Source organism: Protopterus annectens, chromosome 7.part0 (genome assembly GCF_019279795.1).
Source record: "Protopterus annectens isolate FY-2018-M chromosome 7.part0, PAN1.0, whole genome shotgun sequence".
Lineage (NCBI taxonomy): Eukaryota > Metazoa > Chordata > Ceratodontiformes > Protopteridae > Protopterus > Protopterus annectens.
The window spans coordinates 258,905,037-258,925,691 of record NC_056739.1 but is presented as its reverse complement, the minus strand read 5'-3'; positions in this window follow the sequence as shown (position 1 = coordinate 258,925,691).

Genomic DNA, 20,655 nt, shown 5'->3' with positions numbered 1-20,655 from the left:
AATATGTTATGTATTTGTACTTCCATTATATGCACCTTGTCAGCAATACTTAGATATGTGAATATTTTATTTTAAGGTTTAGGATTGGTTCGCACATTAATTGATGTCATTATTTAAATGGTTGGACTTTTATTTTCCAATGACTCTGAAGAAGCCAAACCATTGGCGAAAGCGCTTAGTCGTTGGAAATTGTCTTTATAAGAATAAAGCTGGAGTGTAACTTTCGCTGGTTGCTGGGATTATTTGTTTTTGTTCTTAGTTATACCCTTTTTGGGTTTTGTTCGTGCTTAGTACTGCATTTTTGAAATTCATACATTAATGTGACAATAATGTAATATCGTATCTGGATGTACTGCTCAGAAAGGATAGACATAAAAAAGGTTATACAGCTACCTTATTTAGAAAGGAGACATACTCTAACTCCTTTCTGCATTTTTCCAGTAGTCACCCCTTTCACCAAAAACGTACAGTGGTCAAAGGTCAGCTGGTAAGGGAAGCCAAGATGGTCACAGAGATTTCTGATTTTAGGGTCGAATGTCAACTTCCGAAAAGTATGTTCACAAGTAGGGTATATCCAAACAACTTAGTCGATGACCTCATACATGAAGTCACCTATAAAAGAGACATAGGATTATACCAACCATTATTACAGTTACCAGGTAATTTTTCTGAGGTACAGAACGACATGGAGGTTAGGGAACCAGCTGCCCCTACTACAACAAATAAAACTAACTTTCATTTGAGCCTGGTCACCACATTTTCATGTGAAACAGACAGTTTTTTGAGTATAGCAGCAGCAGCAGTAAAGAAGAACTGGGAGTTAATAAACAACAATCCATCACTTGGTGAAATTTTAGGCCCGCATCCTACAGTTGTTTTCCATAAAAGATCAAATTTGAAAAGCTTACTGGAAAATAAAATGAGAGAAGGGTTGAGAAATGTAGGTATGTTTAGGTGTGGCATGTGTTCACAGTATAAAGTGGTGGATACAACAAATAGTGTTACTGTAAGGAACATCAGATACAAAGTCAACTACAGGTTTGATTGTAATTCTCAGATGATCATTTATTTGGCTAGATGCAAGGTTTGTCCAGTTTACTATATTGGCAAAACTAAATTCAAGGAACGCATTTATGAACATCAGTATGCCAAAAGCAAAAGTAAACTGGACAATGCACTAGCCAAACATGTATACGAACACAACACACATAATTTTGGATACATGGTCAATGACCAAATACCTCAGGACCCAAGAGGGGGTCCTTGTACATTACTATTAGAAGCAAGAGAGTTATATTGGCAGATTCTGATGAACACATACAATTGATTGAATGAAACATGTACGATTTCTAGTATTTTAAAACTTAAAACTTTGCACAGATGACAGGAGTATTAACCACATATGAGTTTTGACCAAGTGCTGGGAGTGAGGTCATCACTTAAGTGGTGCATACTTCAAGTTAAAGTTGTTTTTGGTTGTTTTATTGTAAACAGCATGATCCCTTATTATAACATAAACTACTTGTTTTCCACTTAGAATGAGAATGTTATTTTATTTTCCTTGCATTGTTTATATTTCATCATTTTTTCTACTTATTTTGTGTCCTTGATAGTAATTGTTGCTCAAAGGGAATGTACTAGTCATTGTACGGTACAATAAGTGGGGATGGTAGGATGTATTCTTCATTGTTGAAAGAAGCAATGGCACTAAGTGTAAAATAGGACTGATGTCTTTAAGTGTAAAACATGCATAGATCCTTAATTGGATTTCACTGGGTGGGTTGGGATCACATGACAGTGTATTCATCTATTTAAAATGTTTCAAGATAGGTTTTACTTGCATCTGAAGAAGTCTTTGTATTTAACAAGATGAAAAACGCTTCATGTTTATCGTGTATTTTTTTAGTAAAAGCTTACAGAGTGAATTTACTTTGGCCTCTGCCTATTGTTTGCCATTCTTTGGTTTTTGGACTTGCTTTTAGGGCATCAATGTATGGGATGTTTTAACATGTTTGATATAAGTATTTAAATATCAGTGTGTTTTATTTATTCATTAACTAATTTTATTAATTGTGTTCATGAATTAGGTAGTATGTTTTTAAAGTGTAATCACTCAATCATGTGACATCATTACGTAAGGGTATTTAAGGGCTGGGTTTATAGTGCAATTTGTTCTGATGAAGTCTCTTGAAGGAGAAGAAAGCGCTTAACCGTTATAAAATAAAGCAAGAATTTTATGTGCAACAATTTCCTTGTCTCACCTGACTGGTGCTGTGAGCAGAAGTGTTACATCACACTGACTGAAATAGAAAAGAATATTGTGACAAAACTAAAAAGAAACAAACATTTAAATAGCATGCACTTATCTCCATCAGCTCTGTGTGTGTGTGTGTGTGTGTGTGTGTGTGTGTGTGTGTGTGTGTGTGTGTGTGTGTGTGTGTGTGTGTGTACAGCCAACAAGGCTTCTGGCTTAAAATTTAGCAAGTTAGGCAAATTAATGGTGAAGAAGAAGCAAATTATGCCTTTCAGAGCTATTAATCATATAGTTCATCTGAAAAAAATTGACAAAGCCACAAAAACCTGGATATGATTAGGTGTGGATGTTGACAGACAACTGGTAATTTCTGTGCCAAAAGAAGGGGCAGGGAAAAGGCTACAGCATGTCTGAAAGTACAATGTCTATAGCTGCACAAATTCCATCAAGGAATTATACGATGGTGTCAATCTTTAGAAAGATGAAACTGACAAGTACAGTCTATGCTATATCCTCACTTCTTCATTGTCCTGAGGATATCTGGGATTTGAGGTCATGAGAATAAATTGTAATATTGCATGAAGCAGCTGAAAACCATGACTTTAAAACTGTAATCCATCATCAGTAATTCCATTTTCCAAAGACATGGCATGCCAGAAACGATAAATGCTGGCAGTTTGACATGTATAATTTAAATGCACAACTTCAGAGAACAAATTCATATTGTCACTAAATAGTAAAAATCTGGCTTATTTTGCTGCATAAGTCTGCATCAGCTTTCATTCAGAGCAGAAGTAACATTTCAGGAAGGATGAGCTTCTCATTTTAATTTCTATATAGGGTACAACTTCATAGTTTCTGAATATCTGCTCTAATTGTTCTGTTAATGCCAGGTTAGCAAAAAATATTGCAGTTTTTTTTTTCTGCATTTGCTCGTACATAAATGTAATTAATGCATTCTTCTAAGGATGACTTCTACTTTTGAAAAAATATTACTCTTTAAACAATAAACCCTATAGCACAGACATTTAATCTTTGCATGGAAAGTAAGTTTTTCTGAAGCATTAAGAGGTTTTGCAGTAACGGTGCATCCTCCATGATGACTTCAAGAAACATCTGCAGTTTACAGTCATTTGAGAACAAGAATGCAGTTCTTACAGCTTTTCTGCAGAGAATGGTGGTTGAGAAATAACCTTATAGCACTTCCAGGTCTTTCCCAAACAAATCTACCCTGAATTCATGTAGGGTGCAGTACTTAAGGTATGTGTTACATTTGTAAGATTACCAAGCTTGTACTGAACTTCATGCTTATATATCTGTGATAAGACTAATATTCTCTGGAATTATGTAGGTGTCTTATGTAGCGATTTTTTTAATATGCTTTAGTGGCCTGTGATCTGATTCCAGAATAACGCCGTTGCTATAAATGTTATCATGAATTAATTTATTTTAGACACTTGCTGTATCAGTCTAAGTGCACAGTTGGTGAGCATCTGTCAAAAACCCTGAGCCATATGCTATTGGTCTACCTTTCTGCAACAAGATTACACCAAGTCTTTCTTAGTTAGCATCTACCTAAAATATAGAGGGATGTAATAGTTTTATTATTTGAGTACAAGTGCTCTAATGCACAGACATTACAATTAGACAAAGATATCTTCCTGTTCTGTTGACCAAAAGAATTTCACATTATTCTGTAGAAGACTGTTCAGTTAAAGTACCTCATCTAATAAGTTTGCACTTAATACAGACATGTTGAATGATGTATTTGTCATGAGCCTGTCATTAATTCTGATAACATCCCTTAATGTTTTCTAAAGACTCTTCCTCACCACAAATGATAGCTAGGTGCAACTGGTAGGATGTGGGACATATGGAGAAATCAGGACATTAGAGCAGAAACCCATGACATGGTTAAAAAGAACAGATTAGTGTGTTACGGCATATTTACAGGAAAGCAGAAGACAACCTGGGGAACAAAAAGGCAGGAGTAAATAAGGGCATCCAGTAAAGAGATGGACTGATGAATTGTGTGAGAAAAGAACTGCAATGGTCAGGCATGACCTTCAGTGAAGTTAGGAGAGTAGCAGTGAATCGAGAGAGATGGAGACAATGAAACAATACCCCAACACCATGTAGAAAATTTGAAGAGGGGGGTTAATGATGATGTACTTTGCCTAACAATTATATTAGGAGATGCAATTTTCTTTTCTTTGTTTGCTTTTTAATAACTGCCTTCACATGATCTAGTTTAAATTCTTCTGCTGATGGTAAGGTAAGTATTATGAACATGGCGGAAACTACACAGATTCGATATTTGATTCTTATCATCTTTAATCCTATTTATTTCATCCTAATAGCTTAAACAAGCAACATCCATGTTGCAGCTTAGGTATATCCCAGTTAAAAAAGCAATGATGTTCAGTACAGCATGTATTTTTTATACACAACAGCTCTCTGATACACCTTTGGGGGTGATAAGATTTTAATGGCAACCTCTGGACTGAAGTCGCACACTTTAAACCAAGGTTTGCCTAATTTGCTAAGATCATTAGTTAGCATCAAATGCAAAGAAATACTTTGCATTGGCCATAGTTAGTACTGACTCTTCTATTGTGTGAAACTGATATCCTTGTCTTGTTTGACTACTGACAAAATGCTATTTACACATTACGCATTCAGTAGGTTCAGTTTGCTTTACTGTGATTCCTATAGTATCCACATTGTTCTATTCTTGTTCTTTCTTTGCTACTGAGTGCAACAAGAATTCGTTTTGGGTATAAAACTACTATGCAGGCCAATGAATCTTCCCAACAACTCAATGGCATCAGCAGTCTAGAATGCAAATAACCCTGACTACACACACATTGTTATATTATGTGGCTTCTCCGTACCTGCAGGGAAATGTTAAATCATTCATTTTAACATTAAAATTGTGCATTTTGGAGTGAGGAACAGTATTTGACTATTCCTGTAAGCGTACCAACTGAATTGCTGCTCATTTATTCCAACAGTGAATCTCTGCAAATATCGTGCATCGCCTATAAAACATTCTGACTCTGTCATCTCAATACTATCCTGTCCAAGACTGACTTGTCACAGACCTGACAGAACTGCTACTTGTCTCAGAACTCTTTCTACATTACAAATCCTTTAAATCATTCCAAGCTCTTCACACACAAGGGATGCTTTACATTAACTTGCCTTTACGTAGCTTTAAATAATTAGATGTAATTGTTAAAATTGAACTCACATACATCAAAATTTAATCATTAAGCTTTTAATCTTTGCCAGGATTAAGATAAAAGTAAACATGAGGACCAGCAGCTTGGAATTAATATTTAGATTTAAATGTTGATAATATTGTATTCAGTGCATGTGTAACTTAAAATTTTACAGATATGCTTCTAAACCTCAGCCTGTCAGGCTATCAACTTAAATTGCATTCACTTTATCACCTCTATAGTTTTCATTAGTACTGGCAGTGCTAATGTACAACACAGCATGCCACATGCATTTCTGTGGTGTCAAGAAAGATTTCACCTTTGTTCAGTGCCTTTTCTTATCTACCACAGTATTTTCATATTGCTGCAGCACTTTATTTCACTTTTTACTCGGTTGGAGTGCAGGGAGTGCCTTCTGTGTGGAGTCTGCCTGTCCTCCACACGGTTGGGTAGCGTTTGAAAGACATGCGTAAATGGGCGCGCCTTTGTTGAAGGTTGAACGTCAAGCTGGCACCTTGGCATTCGTAAAAATCTACTGCTAATCCTTAGAGGACCAGAGTTCCGCTGTAGCGACCCTTAAACGGGAAAAAGCTGAAAGACAAGCAAACTTAGTCTAACAAAACAACAACAAATTCTGCAAAACCTACAGACTCTGCTTAAAGCAGCTTTGCAACAAGCTTTCTCAAGTCCAAAGTCATGATCCTTGCCCTGTATGTGGATTATATCTACTCATTTATTGTCAGTTACCATCATGACTGTTATGTGGTCGATGGTAAGTTTGGCATTATTGCTATTGGTTTTGACAGACTTGATCTTCATTCTGGTATTTTTGTCTTATTTATTTTATGTACATCTAGTACTTATTTTATATTGTTAAGCTGAATATTAGACAATGCACTCCCTCTACGTACTTCTATGTCAATTTCTCCATTTTAGATATCGGCTGCCCTTAACAGTATGATTCTGTTCTGGTTTGTTCTTCTGTTCTACAGGGGCTTCCACTGAAAAGGGGTTTTCCACCCAGTCGCATTTTCTTGATCAACAAAACGCAATACATAAATAAATATATTCAATTGTGTCAAGTAATGGTGTGTGTCACTTCTCCGCAACAGAAAGGAATTTCATTGTCTCAAACTGTCTACTAACAATTTAAAAACGCACAGTTATAATGTATTCTTATCTGTAGTTCTTGAACATCATTAGCAGTGTGTTTGATTTTATGCTGTTTTGCAAGGTCAGTAATGCATCATGTACCTTGTCACAGCCTGGGAAGAAAGGTAAAATGTATGTCTACAGTACTAAGTTATTAAGAAAACAAACAGAGCAGCACAAGTTATAATCTCTGGAATCCATGAAATGCACCACAGCACATTAAGGAGTCAACCAAATATCTTAAGCTTTTCAAAATATGTATGTGCAGATCATTATATTATGTAGGGCGTTAGGAGAACATGGCATTTTTCTAATCCAGATTGTTGTCACAAATTGAATAGAGCATGAGGTGTGGTCGGACACAAAGAGATCTACTGTAAAAAGTTGCTACCGAATACTTGGCAGAAGATTCCTGAGAAACAAAAACATTTTTATTTAATTTAAATAAACAGGAATCAGTGCAGTATGGTTACAAGTACAAAGGTTTGCATATTAGCCAAGGAACAGGGCTGTAAAACCAAAAAGTTACTTTGAATGTCATCTTCACTGCTTGCGCAATGCAAAATTTTAACCCGCATTTAACATTTAACTTCCTTCCATTCTCTCAATGCTTTAAAAAAAAAAAAAACTATATATATATATATATATATATATATATATATATATATATATATATATATTCTGGACTTAGTTGGGAACATTAATTTGAAGAATGTTTAACATAAAAATCTAAAACAAACATACAGCAACAATAGCCTTGCCTCATACCTGTCATCTTTGATGCAACTGTTGTATATTTTGCACACTGATAAGCATGTCATAATATTTTTAAGTATTTTACAGGGGGATCCAGTACCTGTCTGCCTGGGAAGACATTGCTGACAGGCCTTGATGCTTTGCCTGAGATGGCCTCCACCTGTCACCCCTGGGATTCCGGCTCCTGGCCAAGGTTTTTGCCTCCCCCATTGTGTCTTTTTTAGGTTATGTCCCAAAGACAAATCTTTCAACATAAAAGATTTGTCAAAAAACACATTGAAGGTCATGCTGCTTAACACTAGGAGCCTTAACCTGAAAATGCACTCACTGGAGGCTCTCCTCACTCTGGCAGATGCTGATGTCTGTGCGGTCACAGAAACAAGGTTCAGGGCTGCAGAGAGCACCCCTGCCTTACCAGTCTATACATTATTCCACACTTTCTGACCCGAAAACAAGGTCAGAAAGACTAAGGGTGGTGGAGTCTCTATCTTCATTAAGGACAGGCACACCCCAGATTGGTTTGGCAGCATAACACATTGAAATTATTCCAGGAGCAAATGACAGCTGCAAAGCAACCATCCAATTTATAGCCAGCTATAGGCTCTCCTCCATGACTCATGACACCCACTCCTCCTACCTGGACCTACTTGCCTCCATCAAGGTAATCCCCTAACAACCTGATTCTTGGTGACTTCAACTACCCCCCATAGACTGGGTGAACTATTCCTGCACTAATGCACTCACTCAACGATTCCTTGACTTCATTATTTCTAATGCACTAGACCACCTTGTCTCATCCCCCACAAGGAGAGATAACATTCTGGACTTGGTTCTTACCAGCATGGTTGACCACTGCACAACTCCCATAGTATGCTCTTCCCTGGAGAGATCAGATCATCGGTCTGTCTCATTCAAAGTTTCTGTCCCACCCAACCCCCCCCCCAGCCACAACCAGGCTAAAAACCTTTTCCAAAGCTGACTACAGCCTCCTAAGGGAGGCTATCACTAGCTTCACACCATCGCCCCCTCTCAGAGGATGCAGACAACTATACTGAACAATATGCCAATGCAGTATACAAGCACATGTACAACTGCATGGACTCAGCCATACCCAAGATAACTAAAACTTGCTCCTCAAGGAAACACAAACCTGTCTGGTGGACATCTTCTATCAACAGGCTTTACAACAAAAGGAAGAAACTGTTGTCCAAGGGTAAAAAGAAACAAATTGTAAATTGGAAAAACTCACTCCTTATCCTCAACAAGCCAATTAGATTACTAGAGAACACCTCCAAAGCCAATTATGAATTGAAACTAACCACCAAAACAAAGGGGAACCACAAAGCCTTCTTCAGTTACATCAGGAACCTACATGGCAAAGCCCAGGTTTGTTTTGAATAAGTACTTAACGGTTCCACTTACACTGATCCTGTTGACTTAGCTAACATGCTAGCTAATTAAGTGAAACTTCACCCCTCTATTGCCCCCAAAGTCCCATTCGACATTCCCGATACTTGTCCTGCAACTCACATCTTCGTAGATCAGGTGTTAATGGCCCTATCCAAGGAAAAGGACACAGCTTCCATGGAACATGATAGTTTTGCATTCTGCACCATCTCCAGCAAGAACTAGCTTCGCCACTGAGCACCCTATTCAACCACAGCCTAATTACAGGCTTCAGTCCAGCAGAGCAGAGAACTGCTATTGTCATCCCTTTGCACAAAGGTGGTAGCACTACTGACCTGGGAAACTACCACCCCATTAGCTTGATAAGTCTGATCTGTAAAGCCATGGACCATATTATTATGGATCACATAAACATATGGACATATGGACACAGGCAGTTTCCAAGCACATGGCCCCACACAATCCGGATTTGGCAGGGGCAGATCTTGCCTGTTGAACCTGGTTGACTTCTATGAGACTGTCACAAAGGCACTGGATGAGGGAAAGTCAGTACATACAGCATACCTTGACTTGGCCAAGGCCTTTGACACAATCCCCCACTTGGGCATCATCGAAAAGCTAACACAACTTGGCATCATGCCTCTCAACTGAACAGATTTTCACAGAATGTCCAGATTTTTGTCTCATATTTTTGGTCGTTCTCTCATAAAATTGTAGTTTTCAGCTAAATTACTGGCAATTCATTGAGGGATAAAGTCAGAAAATGTTTACAGACATATGAATTTCAGACTTCATACCCTTCAGAAAAATTAATGCTATTGCAAAACCTGTTATTCTGTCAACTTTTGAAGTTTGTAAGGGCAATATTTAAAAAGTGTCCTTACTTTTGGGCTTTTGCACCCCCCTCCATTATTATAGCTTTTCCCAGATTTCTTGCTGTAAGAGGTTGAGAGGTATGCTTGGCATAAATACCTGTTTCATCAGGTGGGTAGCTAACTGGCTCACCAAAAGGACCCACAAAGTCAAATTAGGTGCCACCACCTCTGACAGCAGACCTGTCACTAGCGGTGTTCTTCAGGGATCTATCCTGGGACCCCTACTCTTCTCAGAGGTCCAGGCAGAGAAAAAGGGCCTGTGGCTGACCAAGTTTGTGGATGACTGTAAGTTGGGTGCTGCCACTGACTCCTCAAATTATGTTAACATACTGCAAGAGGGTCTCACAGCAACAAATGACTGGTGCCAAAGTCATGGCCTTAAGTTAAATGCAAAAAAATGTATTATCATACCATTCAGCAAAAACATGGCCTCTACTGATTACCACATCAGCGGCAACCCCCTAAGTACACAACCTGTGGTGAGAGACCTAGGTACTCAGGTTGACAACACTATCACATTTGACCATCATGTAGTGGCACTGGTCAGAAAAGCCTTTCTCTTGGTTTATCTTCATAAGTAAAGGGATTTCATCCAGAAAAAAGAAGGTTATTACCTCCCTGTGCTCCTCCCTCATTATGCCTATAATTGAGTATAACACCCCATTTGGTATGTACCTCTCCTAACACCTGCACCAACTGGAAAGACCACAGAAATACCTCACACAAAAAATCCATGGGCTCCAACACCTGAACTATGCAGACAGGCTCAAATCACTATCACTCTACTAGGTATCATACAGATTGCTCAGAGGTGATCTATGTCTCGCCTACAAGGCAATATTGACCCTGCCTACTAGAGATGCTCCATATCTGTAAGTCTAACTCCTCACACATTACCCACCACTCAAAAGGCCTAAACCTAATATGCAACATCAACAAAACCTGCTAAAGAGATAGGCTTGTCTCCCAGAGGCTGCCCTGTCTCTGGAATAGACTTCCCATACATGTCAAACAGAATGTTTCACTGACCCGCTTCAAGCACACCCTTGATGAGTGGATAGAAACCATAAATTTGTGCTAGGGGTCTGCCATTATCCCTCAATGACATGGCTTTCTTTTTTGGGGATTCACTCTTGGCTAGGCTTGAGGGGGTCCCTAGGCCATTAGCCTAGAACCCTTCAATGTTGCTATGATCTGGGTCATCCTACTGAGATAAAGAGTTTGCTTCCAAGTTAACAATTCAAAATGGAGATATGGGAGAAGGAATATACATCTTTTTCTACACGTGGCATAGCCCTCTAAACTACCCAGTGTAGTAAGCTGTGGAAACTAACTCAGACCACAGCATCTTTGTGAAAAGTTTAGATTTACTCCTGCAACTTCTATATATATATATATATATATATATATATATATATATATATAAATATATATATATATATATATATATATATATATATATATATATATATATATATATATATATATATATATATATATATATATACATATATATATATATATATATATATATATATATATATATATATATATATATATAAATAATGAATCCCACAGTGTCAAATGCAAAATATCAAGATCACAACGACACAGTGCCGGAATACTGAAAGTTCAGATACCTGACGTTCAGAATGCTGAAAAGTAGATCAAGAGAGGTATTTTACATTTGTACAAGTGGTAAGTGTAGTGTTTTGTAATTTTAAAGTATTTTATTGTAGTGTGCTGACTTGTAGTTAATATGTTGATGGGAAGTTGGAGAATAGTGCAGTGTGTCGTTAAGGATTTGTAGCATGTTCATTTGGGAGTATGGTGGAGTTATGTAGACCGTTTGTTTTGTTTTTGGAGACTTTTTGGTAAGTGTATATTATTTTAAAGAAATGTAGGTTGTTCTATTAGGACTCTATTTGTTGTTGTGAAAAGCAGGTGTCCAGTGAGGAAATATTAGTGTTTGTGTTCTGTTGTCTGGAACGTACCATGATATCAGAGAGTTAGTTTTAATGTAATGGTATGTGTTGCTGGGGAAGGCAGGTTTAGATAGAAAGAATGTGGATGTCTCTGATATCCTCTGGTCAACATAGTATGATCTCGGAGTTGGTATATTAAATTTGCAGGTAGTGTGAGGGGAGTCCAGGGGGCATAATTCCCCCACTAAAGTGCAGGTTTCAGTAGCTTACTTCACTTTGTGGTTTTGGAATTCGATATTGTGGACTCTGTTTGGTGAATTATCAGTATTTTGGTATTTCATTGTTTTGGTTTCAATATTTTGCATTTCGACATTATATGATTTGTTATTTCAAAGTATATCTGTGTGTGTGTGTTTGTGTGTGTGTCTGTATACATATATATATATATATATATATATATATATATATATATATATATATATAGATAGATAGATATATATAAGATAGATATAGATAGATATGCATTTATATGTCTTTATATATCTATAGATAAAATCATTTGCATAAATAATTTTTGATTGTTTGAAACATTATAAACAGACTGTGTAGAGCAGGTATTTTAAACTCAGATTACTCTATGAATACAATAAACATGATCTTGGAATATCAACTAAGAAGAAATCAGATCTGAAATTCTTCTATAATATTATACTGTCACTGTCCTTTATACTGTGTCATCACAGAAAACATATAGTAAATGCCAAAAACTACATCTTCATACATTAAGCAATATTAAAAATCTAGGCTCGATTATTTCTCCAAAGACTTAAGAAATAAACAGAACCAGTCATGGCATACTTGCTATGAAGACTGCAGATGTTATAGGGCAGCTGCAACACCTCATTTAACTAAACACAGACCTTCATTCTATTGGTTTTGTGTTCCAGCACTGTGACCAATCTGATTTCTACATTAGAAAGATGGCCTAGTATGAAGTACTGTGAACTCTATATCACTACTTACACAGATAAAGAGTGCGGGCAGGATGGACTGAAGTCTGAGGCTGAGTCAGCCAAATCATGTGACTTTAATGTACTACACATAAAGATTATTTATTGTTTTCATGGACATGAACTGCAACAAAACTGATTGAATGGAGAAGGTGTCTCGGTGTATTAGAAAGATGGGAACTTCTTTCTAATACATATATAAGCTACTTTTCTATGGACCTATGGTCACACCTCTCAGACATTCGCCTCTGCGTTGCCATATAATTATGTATTATCACTCTTCTGCTCTATATAATACCCTTATCTTTTGCCCACAAACAGATGGCTAAGAGCAAATCCTCTGGTAGTTTGAAAGTGAAGCACTAAAACAAACTGTCCATCATTAAAAAGACACTGTGGATGCAGTCAGTGTCATACTTGTACTATAATGGGAAAGGTATATAACACACAGGATATTATTTAGTGATACCAAAGCAACATCTTTCAACTGCAATGCAGTCTGTGTATCATCAATGTCCTGATGGCTTGCATTGTATCCGCAACAGTGATGAATGCTGTTACCAACATGGATGTAAAAATAGACCTCGTATATTTTGAAGGTCAATTGTATAGACAAAAACAAGGCTTATGATGGGTGCTGTATGAGCCACTATTTTTCAAATTTTTTTCATAGCTCACTGGAAAATTGAATACATTTTTAATAGTATATTTAATACTTCTTGGTCTTTGTATGTACATTTTTGGACAGTATTTTTATTCCTTGGACTAACACTGAAGATAGGATATATGAATTTATGGACTATGCAGTGGTAGTGTTGTTGCCTCACAGCAAGAGGTTCACCCGTTCGATTCTCGGCTGGAGTGTGGGGAGTGCCTTCTGTGTGGAGTCTGCATGTCCTCCACGCGGTTGGGTGGCATTCAAAATACATGCTTAAGGGCATGCCTTCGTTGAAGGTTGGATGTCGAGCTGGCACCTCAGCGTTCATGAAAATCTACTGCCAATCATTAGCAGACCGGAGTTCCGCTGTGGCGACCCCTAACCGGGAAAAGCCGAAAGCCAAACAACAACATTAACAATACTTTGGAATTTTTTAAGTTTACATGCAATGTAAATAGGGATGCCACAAAATATCTGAATATTGAACTTAAAAAGGATTATTTGTGTGGGAAATCTGTGTCCTGAATTTAAGGAAGCCCACTTTTCCTAATTTGTTTCTTCACTATAATAGCTGATCTCCCAGAGATCAGAAAAAGGCTGTAGTTAAGAGCCATTTAGTTCATCTTTTCCCGTATGGTTTCTGAATTTGATATGTTCTAGTTACTGTGTTCTTTAAAACAGATTATTCCCTATTATTTGTAAATCCTATTTTGGAAGAGGTTATTGTCAAAAGGAAAAAGGGGTTTTATACCCCTATTATGATGGGAGACGATTTAGAAGTCTTCAAGGTGAAACAGAGCCCTTCTAATAGGGATAGAAGGGCTTTTATAACTAAATTTACTTTGTTTAATAACACCCAGTTTTTATGTATAATGGAGCTAACATGACCACTATCCAAACGCCATGATTTGAAGACTAAATCAAGAGATAAACCTTTGGTTACATACAAGAAGTATAAATATTTTAAGAACTGTTTGGAAAGGAAGAGATTTGTTTCTCCAGGGTCTCTGCCTGAAACAGGAGTAGGAATGTTTAGGTGTTGCCAATGTCACCAATGCAGGTGCATTTGGGTTAGTGAGTCCATTTGTATTAGAAGTAGAACTGTCCAGGTGAGGGGCTGATATAACTGAAATTCCAAAGGTCTTGTACATGTAGCCCAGTGACAGCTTTATTCAACATTCTATATAGGCAAGATAGATAAAAAGATTTGTTAACATATGTATGACATCAAAAAGGGTAAAATTATCAATGCATTGTTTAAATATATTAAATGAGGGTCACAATTGTCTATTTTTTTTTGTGCTTGAAAAAGTAGAATATAATCCTATGGATGGGTTAAGTAGTGAGTATGTGGAATGCAGTGAGTTGTGATGGCAATTATTTCTGAATGCAAACAACCCACCGGGGTAGAAAGAAATGTATTCTATTAATTGCCTTTAAAGTTAAAACACTGTGATGTTTAGTGATTTTATAAACATATTAGTAATAATTTATTTGTTATATCTATTCTTTGAGACAATGTTAGTGTTTTTATGTGTTAACATGTTTAATCTTCTTTTATTAATCTGTTTTCTGTACATTGGTATTGTAATGTGATTGGATGAATTAGTCATGTGATTAGTATAGGTGAGTTTTTCAATCTTTACAAGGAAATGTTTCATTTGTCCTGAAGTTTATTGTGCATGAACGAAAGCACTTAACTGATAAATCTGCAGTTCACCATTTTTTGAGCCTGGCTGTTACAGGGTTTATTTTTAGCTGTTTTAAGTGCTACCTCATAGTATCTGTTTATTTGCTTAGTTACAGATATGGCTGTGTAATACTAGTGGTCCATCTGATAAACTGGACTATAAACTAGAGCTCTTCCTTCCAAAGAAGGCATGCACCAGTGGTTGAGACAGGATTTTTTACCTTCCTGACATAAGTAGAGAAAATCAAATTCTGAGAAAAAAAACACTTATATTTTATCAAAGTAATATTCATATCTTAGTCCTAATTCAGACTAGAGTCAAGTTGGTATTGTCATAATTTGACTCCCTATTTGCCCACACACATCTTTAGTCCTCATGTATTGTTTACTTTAGCTTGTTGCTTTTGTTTTATTTTAATCGCTATATTTCTGCATTTCCAGCTGCTCTGCTTTTAGCTTTTATACAGTTTATGGCTGCTTTTGACTTGTACCTACATTGAATGGGAGGGATATGAAAGTATGCTTGACACTACCTAAACTCTTACTCACATGACCTACCACAATCCTATCCCTTCAATAAATGTTACAGTACATAGAACTGCATGTACCCACCACAGTTTGCTGGGTCCACCATCTGTTATAAACTGAGATGGCACCGTGTGTGGTTACTCTGTATGGCCTGCTTACATTGTTCATATTGCAGCCAGGAGGCAATTTTTTGTATGTGTTAATACACCGCCTTCATATGCCTTTCACATTGGTCATGTGACACTCATAGCATGGATACTGCTGTAGTGATGAACCATTAATGGAGCTGCGATAATTTACTGTGCAGTCCATTCACAATACATGTATGCCATGCATCATACATACCTAATCTGATTCAGACCACTGTATGCTAAACCATCTGCTTTACTTAGCACAGTATCACAGTAATACAGATCTTTCTGAATATCCCTTATACGTATTTTGGTTTATGGTATACTTTAAGTCGATTTATCTGCATATGTTTTTTCAGGGTCTATATTATAACTGCAAAGATGTAAAACTTGGAAAGTTATAATATCGAACCCACTACATCGAAGGATGAAAACAGATATGCCCCGGAACACAGGCCATGGGTAAGATTTTGGTGGGTCGTTCCATGGCTTTGCTATTTCCTCCACTGGGGTGCGAGAGTTATGGACCTTAGGGTTAGGGTGCGGGTTAAGGTAAGTGGATAGTTAGTAATGCATGTATGGTGTAGTGTAGGGTTGGGTTTTGTTAACTGTGTGTTTTTGTGTGTGTGTGTGTGTGTGTGTGTGTGTGTGTGTGTGTGTGTGTGTGTGTGTGTGTGTGTGTGTGTGTATTAACTAGTTTGTTTGTGTATAGTTTTGTAGGGTATGTGTGCGATAGTTACGGACCTTAGGGTTAGGTTGTGGGTTAAGATAAGTGGATAGTTAGTAATGTATGTATGGTATAGTGTAGGGTTGGGTTTTGTTAACTGTATGTGTGTGGTTTATTTACTTTGCTGTGCTTGTGTTGTGTGTATGTTTCTCGGAATGGCAAATTTTTCCCTGGGAAAAACTTTGCTATTCTGAGCGTTCAATGTTATCATAATTCGAAATTCCAAGTTCGAACTTATGGTGTTCGATATTTTGGAATTTCGAATATATGATATAGACCCATTTTTTTCACTTCTTCTTAGCCTCCTGATCTCCCTACTTTATTTCTTACTATATCCCAGTTACTTTTTCTTTCCTACGATTGCCTTTCTCTGAAATGTTTGGTATCCTTTAGATAAATGTTAAGGCACATTCTTTTTTATTATTTTGGAACACTGTGTTATACTTGCTTGATGTGACAGCCCCCTCCATTTGTGGACTTATAATTGCAGAATTTTATTGACAGCAGAAAAGGTGTCCAATGTAAAAAGCAACCTGACAGTGCAGGACTACAACACAGACATAAAGAAACAAAAGTGTAAGTTTGCTCCTTTTTAAAAGCAATTAGCTTGCTCAGTGTTGTACATACTGTACACTGCTGTCACCAGCCTTTATATAATGTATAATTATTTTTGCCACACTTCTAATTTATATAGTTAATGCCTTTCCAACTAGCTTGCTATTAATGGCCCTGTTAATTTTGTGCTCTAATTTTTGCCCCATTCCTCCCACTTTGTAAAAGTCATATTATCTATAGGAAGCATACTGCATGCATGGAGTAAGTGGATTTCTCATCATAAAGCTGGCTGCGGTTAAATCATATATTAATATGCCTTATTAAAAGGTACTCTATAAGCAATTCATTTAATTTATTCATAGCCAGTGCTTGCATCTTTTCTTTATATTGTAATGTTTTATAAAATGCAGTACAGGAAATGCACTCAAATTGTTCAGAAGGAAGCATCGTCAATAGCAGAGATTTTAGTGCAAATCTCAGACAATGAAAGTAAAAAAAAAAAGACCATGGATTACCCACGGCAAAGAAATGAATGACCCATAATATAGTGGGAAACCAGGAAGGCACCTCAGGTTTTTTTTTGCATTTTTATTTTTTCTTGAATGAAAATTGTACTATATTTGTTTTGATCAATATAAAGGAAAGACTTTTTTGTATTACTGTCTTGCGTTTTTCCTGAATTAGTTTGTCTGTAAGTAAGTCATAATATAACTGGGTGAATATCAGACATATTTGATAAGTATATGCTTTTACAATTTCATATGTAGTACAAAATTAGGGGTCTACAACATAAGGAACAAATTATGACTATTCTTATTACATGTACCCTTTCACGTTGTGCTGAACCATAAATGGTAATAACAGCTTAACAGCATAAAAGTAAAATAATTGTTTTATATGCTCACTTATCACTGTTCAGACCTAGGGACCACTGAAGAACACGGACACCCTAAAAGGGACATCTGCCATCCTATGTCCAAGTTTTCATTATATGAACCAATGTTTCCTGATAATCATATGTGTCCTGACATTTTGTTCCAGATCCTAGGGGTTATTTAACTGATAAAATTATTCTTTGATATGTATTGTTGCAGTTAATGCAAAAGTTGAAATCCTTATATTTGTAGTTTTTTTGGTTAGACAATGAATTAAAATGAAATACAGGTTGTCAACACATCATTTTATATATTTTGCATGCAATAATTGATTTGCATCAAAATGGTCTGCAATGTAAGGTAAATATATTTATTTTTTGCACCTTTCTATGTAGCTCAAATCCTGAATAGATGGAATTCTTTGAGTAAACTGCCCCTGGACAGACTCAGTTTTGTTCATTTGTTTCCTATTTGTAAAATTTAAATGATTTGTTGTATTCCAGAATCAGGCATATGTAAGTAGTATAAAGCATCTAGATTCTATTGATCCCTCATAACTACAGATTAAAAAAAATGGTCCTGAGTTAGGGCACACCTTCATGTTTATGTGTCTGTATGTGGCTGTCAAATGAAAAGTCTGAGGGAATATAAATACTTACATCCTTATATGATGATACCTCTTCTTTAAGATTCTGATTAACTAATATATATATATATATATATATATATATATATATATATATATATATATATATATATTATTTGAGGTTTGCCAAAGTACATTACTGGACATTTGGTATTGCTAAATTGAAGGCTGCCCACTTTTTCCCAATAAGAGAAAAACTTTAAGGTTTTGTTAAAGTTTAATACATCTTCATTTGAAGCGATGATAAACCCTATTTTAAAATCAGCATAATTATCATACAACCAATATCCATTAATGGGGCTAGTAGAAACTGCTAGGTTTAAAAGAAAAGGCCCAATGATGGAGCCCTGGGGTACACCTGACACTACAGGCAAATATTCAGAGAGAGTGTCTTCAAATGAAACAAACTGAATTATACCAGATAGTGGTTAATCAAATTAATTAATTAGGGACTGTAGTTGTACTTCTGCAATACTTGAAGTACTGAGGAACTGTTCTCTTATTAAGCTACAGAAACTGAAATAGTCATTCCAACCAGCAGTAACTACAGGTAGTATGAGTGGACAGGCAGCAGTAATTTGTCCATCGTCAGTTAATTTATTTCTACAATAAGGAAAACTGCATCTGTATTGTAGTAATAACATATAAAACTGTGTAATTGAACTGATTTACAGCTTTAACATATGCACATTCACTAATGATTAGAAACGTTTACCACTTTGTTTGTTCTGAGTCCCTGTAGATTATCTCACTGGGTGATAATGGCCACAATTATACTGCATCTGGTAAGAACAGGAAACGTATGATTACTTGCCATAGGAAGATAAAATGGAGCCTTCAGTAGGAAGCCAGTACAAAAGTTTAGTTGGAGTTGCACAACAAGGGAAGGAACAGGAAATGTTTTTACTGGTGCATTTTGTTTTATTGGTCTACCAATTTTTTCCCTGCGAAGGTAAGTGACTTTTTTCCTAGGGAAAAGAATCGCTTGACCTGAGCCATGACATTGCCCTTTACCCCACTGTAGTGCGATCTCGAAGTTGGTATATTTAGTTAGGGGGTGTGGGGGGTACAGCCCAAAATGTTTTTACTGGTATGTTTTGTTTTGTTGGTCTACTGATTTTTTTCCCTAGGAAAAAAATTGGTGACCTGGTGTTTCGCTGTTTTGGTATTTTGTTGTTTATGGGTCATCAAAATGGCATTCGCTGTAATGTGGTTTCGACAATCTACTATAGACCCATATAAGATACACCCTACATTAATCAATTACATTATAGTACTTGTCTTTATCCATTTGTAAGTTTGGAGCTTTTCTCCCTGGGCCTCCTCTGAAAATGGACATGTATCCAGTCGGACTTTCCTAGTCAATAAATGTAAAATCAAAATAAATAAATAAATAAAATAAATCTGCAATGACCATAGATGACAATTGTGGAATACCAGAGCAGCTGCCTCACCTCAACACGTCAGAGAAACAAGTGATCTGGTAAACAAAGTGTACAATCATAAATGAATTTTAAAATCATGATTAAAAATGTAATTAAAGACATTTTTAGGCAGACAACTAGCACCTTCTCTATCCTGTCAAGCCTTAACAACCAAAGGGTCTCCCTGACCAATCCCTCTCAGAAACTATAGCAAAATGTAGTTGTTATTCTGCCTGAAACATAGCTAATGTAAATGTGCCTTCCTCAAACAATCTATTAGAAATATGTAAAGGATAAAATATCTCACCACTTGAACCAAGGTGTTTACATTCATCCTTTGTCAAATGGCTTTCTTAATCAAGTCTGGTACAGTTGGTGCTGAAAACCTCCTACATAACTTCTAAGATAACTGAAGTTATAAGGAAGTAAATAGAGAGGGAAGTTATCAGTTGCTGAATGTATGAATGTTATTGTCCTTGTAGTATGAAAATATTGTTTGATTGTAGTACTTCAAAAGTGGAGCTTACGGAATGATTTACTTCATTTTTCTGTCCATTTGTAATGCTATTAAAAACTACATAAACATCCATATCCTTATCTATGTTAATATCTATAATATAAACTTTAATTTCATTAAAGTGACAGAATGGGGTTACTACAGAAGGTTATGCAAACTACATCCACTTTCAAAAACCTTCTTGAATCATATCTTTACACCAACCATTTATGTAACTGCAATGGACCTCCCTGAAGCCTCACCCTACTGCAAGTTTTTTATTTCCTTATGCTTTTGTTGAATACTAATATTGTCCTCAACT